This window comes from Rutidosis leptorrhynchoides, chromosome 5, assembly GCF_046630445.1.
Source record: "Rutidosis leptorrhynchoides isolate AG116_Rl617_1_P2 chromosome 5, CSIRO_AGI_Rlap_v1, whole genome shotgun sequence".
In the NCBI taxonomy this organism is placed as follows: Eukaryota; Viridiplantae; Streptophyta; class Magnoliopsida; order Asterales; family Asteraceae; genus Rutidosis; species Rutidosis leptorrhynchoides.
The window spans coordinates 46,138,478-46,144,612 of record NC_092337.1 but is presented as its reverse complement, the minus strand read 5'-3'; the positions used below and the strand labels follow the sequence as shown (position 1 = coordinate 46,144,612).

At 33.1% G+C, this 6,135-nt stretch overlaps 1 long non-coding RNA gene across 6 annotated transcripts; it reads right to left on the bottom strand.

The window, feature by feature from the left end:
- Positions 1 to 743: 743 nt before the first annotated feature.
- Positions 744 to 4,375, bottom strand: LOC139847573 (uncharacterized). Of its 6 annotated transcripts, none has more exons than XR_011759584.1 (9): positions 4,048 to 4,375; positions 3,524 to 3,800; positions 3,237 to 3,273; positions 2,604 to 2,896; positions 1,990 to 2,422; positions 1,559 to 1,608; positions 1,372 to 1,491; positions 1,157 to 1,253; positions 744 to 1,020 (listed from the first exon to the last, which is right to left on the bottom strand). It is a non-coding gene; the product is annotated as an uncharacterized lncRNA (long non-coding RNA). The 6 variants fall into 6 exon arrangements; XR_011759581.1 differs by lacking the exon at positions 1,559 to 1,608 and having other exon boundaries at positions 749 to 1,020; positions 1,372 to 1,502; positions 2,604 to 2,678; positions 2,778 to 2,896; XR_011759582.1 differs by lacking the exon at positions 1,559 to 1,608 and having other exon boundaries at positions 745 to 1,020; positions 1,372 to 1,502; positions 2,531 to 2,896.
- Positions 4,376 to 6,135: the final 1,760 nt, after the last annotated feature.

Here is a 6,135-nt window from a genome sequence, read left to right as displayed (position 1 = left end):
CCTCGTGAGGGGCGCTGCCAGTTGGACCCCGCAAGGGGCCACGACCCCCTTGACCTCCGCAATTTACGCGACAATTACTAGCTAACTCTTACGTACGTGTACGCCACACTCTCCGAACCCATTGTTAACAATAACTAGCTAACTCTTGTATTCAAGTAAATTTTAATTAACTAAAATAAATTTTGGATGACACCAAAATCACTAACATGGTGCTCGTTAGCTAGTTTTGTATGCTTGTTGGGCTCGTCGTTTTAGTTTAGTTGTTGTCCTTGTTCACTATGTGTTTGTGGGTTTGGTGCGTTTATGAGTGATTCTTTTTTTAAATTGTTCGGTTTGTTTAGTTGGCTTTCTTCTTGCGAGACTCTCCAATTTGTTGTAACGTTTGTTAGGTCCTTTCGTCTTTTCGATGAAAGTTTTCTTGTTCTTAAATAATTTAATTTTCCTGAAATAAAAAAAAGAAAAAAAGAAAAAGAAACAAGGTTCCTTAGACAACATGATTGACCTTGAAATTCAATGGTGACTTGCTTTGTCCATTTTTAGGTTGGAACTATATGAAACTTTTGGATTTTTACTTTATTCTTTTTAGTATCAAAAAGTGATGGGAACGGGTTGAATTGAGCCCATCAAATATCCCAATCAATCTTTAGTTTGTCAATGATTGTTTTTTCTTTATTTATTCAATAATAAATCAAAATAAAGCAAACATAAACGGACCCATTATTTTATTGATAAACTAGCCTTTAAGAGCCCGTGCGTTGCACGGCGGACTCTATTAAAAACTAAGTATAAAATGTTAATGAAATAATTACAAAAGGAACACAAAATTGTCAATATAAAACTTATGCGTTTACATGCTTTTGCAGTTCTAACATCTTCAAATAATGCAACAATTTCAGCTACAATATCATTATCAGATTTAGCAATGTTAACCACCTTCCAGGCACTAAATTTCAATGAAGTCATACATGTTTTACATATGGTATGATAATCTCGTGTAAGATCTAAGGGATTCCAAACAAACTGACAACAAAACAATGTTATCAAAATACAAACACGATATCTTGAATATGTAACAATATGAAATTTTAACTTTTTTGGAAACAATTGAAAAGAAGTCTTTTAACAAAAAATTGAAGTGAATATATATAATCAATACCTTGAGTTTGTATGATCAAACATCGACTTGCCTTCAAATGATGATCACGGCTTATACGAAATAAGATATTAGTAGTATCATTGTAGGAGTGTTGGTCCTGCAACCAAATAGTCAAATCTTTCGTTATGCAATCACTTGGCACGAAACACCTTCTGCCCAAAACTTATATTACTATCATATACAAAAAAGTGGTCATCAAGAAATACATCAGTTACCTTGTATATGTTTTGAGATGGCTGCGGTTATAGAGTAGAAATATAGTTTGTAGCCTAAGGTTGACCGATAAAACATGTTTCACAACCCACCAAACTCGCTCATTCCACAACATAAGTAACCTATGTATAAGCTGAGTAAACTTGTTACATTGAGCATATTTATTCGAATACTGGTTGAAAAAAGTACCTCAATAATCGACCACATGTAAAGGGTAGGTCAACCCAACCCAGTCCACCCTACAAAAAAAATAACCATTTCAACCTGTTACCAACCTTACGTGACCCACCCAATTGTCCACTCTACATATAGATCAAAATTTAACTGAACATTAAAAATGTAGCATCTAAGTATCAAATAAACACTTTCTCAAAACCCATGGTTGCATATTGCTTTATCAATATGGGATTGTTACCCTCGAAACAATAACAGAGCAATTCTACAAAATCCTCATTTTTTAAACATAATAAAACACTGAACTCATATGTCGTACTTTTTGAAATCTCTTTTATCCTTTTGTGTCAAAACCTGAGATAAAAATTCTGATGAAAAATAGCCACGTGATAAATCATATTTAGTCCTATTGAAAGATGTAAACTTAAAAGATAAAGAGAACCTACCTTGACCCGATTCTCTGACCAAAATGTAGCAGCAGCAATGTTATTATCACAACTCCAAATTATTCTTATTTTGTCAAAAACATACTCCGTATGTAACTTTTTTTTATGTCTGTTGCTTAAAAAAGAAAAAAAAAAGAGTACATATATAAAAATTAATGAGTAAATCAAATAAATAGAGGGAACAAAGTGCAAGGAGCCAAAATTTTTATTTGCAATGTTAGAAAAATGGATTGAAACTTCACCTAGTTTATGAAATCGCCACCCTACATTAGAACTAATACAAAGTGGAGCTAATACCTTTAATTACAAATCCATCAGAATTGGAGGTAAAATTATTAACTGAACCCATTTTCTTCACATTTTTCGATTGTATTTCATGAAGCGCACCCATTTCCTTTTCAAACTCCTTCAATCTCTTCATATCCTTAAAATCCTAAAATTAACAAAAAGGTTAACCTAAAAATCAAATCTCAAATTCAGGTTAAACATAATCAATAAATACAAAGGTTAAACCTAATGAAATCCAAAAAGGTCGACATACGCTTTGAGATTTATTAACCGAAAAACGTTCCGGCGAGTTTATTTACACCGGATATATTATACGAAATTGGTACCGTTCTGTGCGTAACGTTGTAGCGATTAAATCTGTTATGGCGGCGAGGTTTATTACGGGCGCCGGAGGCCATAATCTATCAGTATGCAAATGGGTAAAGATAGCCACCTTTGTTATATATCTTTAACATATCACTCTGTAAATGGGTAAAGATAGCCACCTTTGTTGTATATACCTTTAAGATCTGTCTGTATGTAAATGGTTAAAGATAGCCACCTTGTTGTGTATATTTTTAACATAGCATTAATAAGCTGTCAAATTTTCCAAGAATGGGAACGACTTCTATCCTTTCACCTGAAAAGTTTCTCACCTTCACATAATACTTTAGACAAATATAATCTATATGCTTATACATAATACTTTAGGATGTTTAAGAGCCCGTGCATTGAACGGTAACTCTAAAAAATAATTTTCGTAATCGATACTATTTGTACAGCATTGTTTGTTGTTGATAACAGTTTAATGACGAAACACTTTAGTAATATATGTATTGAAACTAAAAAGTTGTAAAAATGCATTTTGAACACATAAACCACACGTGAAGTCACTTATCATTTTACACATGAACCAACAATAGATCTGATGTACAATTCTAAAGCCAAAATCATAAGTTCTAGGTTAAAATCAAACAAACCTGCCTCATAATTTAAGTACTCTGTAACATTAATAGTCTTCATCATAGTCCAGTTCGCAGCAGTCCCATTTAGTGTAGAAGGAAACATTGCCCATAATTATTTTTTCAAAAAATTTAAAAGGAAATAAGATTAAAAGTGACATTAAAAAGTTGAATGAATATTATAATTAAGTATCAATGCAAAGACAAACAAACAATAATTAAGTATTAATGTTTTCTCTTGTTCTTCATGAGAGAGTGACAAACATTAACAATGATGAAATTGTTACTTGTAAAAATAGACTTACAGTGTGAAATGGAACATTATCCTTGACCATAAACTGAAATAGCTCAACATTTTCATGATTTTTCCACCATTTCTCCCACTCAGGCATGTAACATTTAGTAATGGAGACATATCCAAATGGTGCATAAAACCATACAAAAAAAAAAATCTAGTGAAAACATAGTAATAGAGTCCAAAGGCATGTATGGAATAGTCGAATCAAAAAATGTGACAATGAAATATCAAATTACCGTGATATAGAAGACGCCTAAAAGACATCGAAAAGCTTCAACGATAACCTACAAACAACAACATCAACAACAACAGAAATCAAATTTTCAATGACGATTTCGCACAAAATATACTTAAAACGCACAAAACAAAAACAGTTAGGCAATAACATATTGAAATTGTATGTTTTATTTACTGATGGTAACACATAAAACTACCATAACATATTACAAAAGGCACAATATATGATATATAGATCATAAAATATATTTAAAAACGATTATTATTAAAAATTGGGTGTTTCAATTCAAATACCTGTATACTCCGTATAACATTAAATCTGACGGTTAAGAAACCCAGCCACGAGTCGTTTCATTATGTTGCCAAATCGAGGAGGGTTTCAATCGAAGATAGTCAGGGTTTTATGTTGCCGAATCGTTACGTTAAAAAGAGTATCGAAGATAATCGAGAACGAAGTTTCGGAATCAAAATTGAAGAACGAAATTAAGATCAAGATACAGATTGAAATGGCTATTGATATATAAAATTTGTACGGTTTTGTAGACAAAAATGTTACAATTTAATCGGTGGTAGTGGAGTCGGCTTGCGTGAGGCCATCATCGACGATGAAACGGTTCCGGTGGTTTTCAATTTTGAAGAGAGGGGTTTGGTTTGAGCAGAGAAAAATAGGGCGACGGTTATCAATGGAGAGTAATCGCACGGAGGATAGTCCTTAATTTTTATTTGTTTAATTTAAAAAAAATAAATAAATAAGCTAGACACGTGGCGTATTGAAAAAATAGGGGAATATGGATCTGACACATTGGATGTAAACATCATGCTTTATGTGAGGAAGGGAAGGGATTGAATATTGTACTTTTTTATTTTTATTTTATTTTTTTAACGGCAAATTTTCATATCGAATATTCTCATTTGCGACTCACACACGCTAGGTAGGAAACTCCAAGGATTGACCCGGGTTGCTTGGCAACTAATCTCGGGTTTCCAAGATCATAAAATTGATTTGTTAGCATAGAGGGGCACAGTAATACGGATTTACATATCACATTCTATCTTTTTTTTTGGCAAAAAATTAAACTTATATAAAAACTCATGAACTATCATCGAAAAGATGAAGCCACGAAACAATTACAACCTAAGGCACCAAAGCCGCACAACGAGACTAACACTAAACCAACCACCAAACGGGCCTAACGGTAAAAGAACAAAACATCCGACAACTTATGATAACTAACATCACCACCATACAACTCAAAGACGCAACACGGAAAAAAGCAAAATAAATAACAAAAACAAAAAACACATGCAACAAGTCAAATCCCCTCTACATTAAACCTCCTCAACTCCTCCCCATGAACCTTTCGAACCTTGGGCTTTCTTTTTTGTTTTTGCGTTACCTTTGGACCCACACTCGAACTAAGCAATTTTCTTTCAACCCAAATATCTTTAAGGTCCCTCCTAGCCTCATCGAAAAAATTTGCTAAATTACCTGACGATGAACCAAAGTCATCGCCCCTGATATGCTCCACCGAAGATCACATTCTATCTAGGTGCAATGAATTTGTATACTTTTATTTATAAATGTTCCTCCATTAATTTATGTTTAATTATGTTAAAAAATAATATAAAATATAAATTAATATTCATCAGTGTTTTTTAGAGTAATGATAAAGATTTTGAATATCTAATGAAATAAAATGAAATAAATTTAATAAATGTTAAAACAAACATACTGAATAAAATGCTGAATTATAATCGGTTAATTGAAATTGGAATTTAAGACTTAAAACTTCCTATATATAGGTACTAAGTGTTGTCTTCAAAGTTTATTTTGAGAAAGCTTTTGATTGTCTTAGTTGGGATTTTTTGCTAGAAATAATGGAAATTATGAGGTTCGGGGTGAAATGGAGAAATTGGATATTTACGTGTTTAAAGTCGGCTTCTATCTCGATCCTAGTTAATGGGTCCCCGACTAATGAGTTCAATCTCGAGAGGGGGGTAAGACAAGGAGATCCACTCTCCCCGTTTCTTTTTATCTTGGCTGCCGAGGGCTTAAATGTATTAACCAAACAAGCCGTGGAGAATAATAGATTCTTGGGGGTGGAAATTGGTGGCGATAAAATCCCTATCTCGCACCTTCAATACGCGGACGATACAATTTTTTTGGGTCATGGAGTGAAGAGAATATTCGAAATCTTATGAAACTCCTAAAATGTTTTGAATTAACGTCGGGTCTTAAGGTGAATTTTAACAAAAGTAATCTTATTGGAATTGGGGTTGAAAGGAGTGAAGTGGAGCATATGGCTCGGGTATTTAGTTGTAATGTTGGTACAACCCCTTTTACTTATCTTGGTCTTCCGGTTGGCGGTAACATGAAAAAGG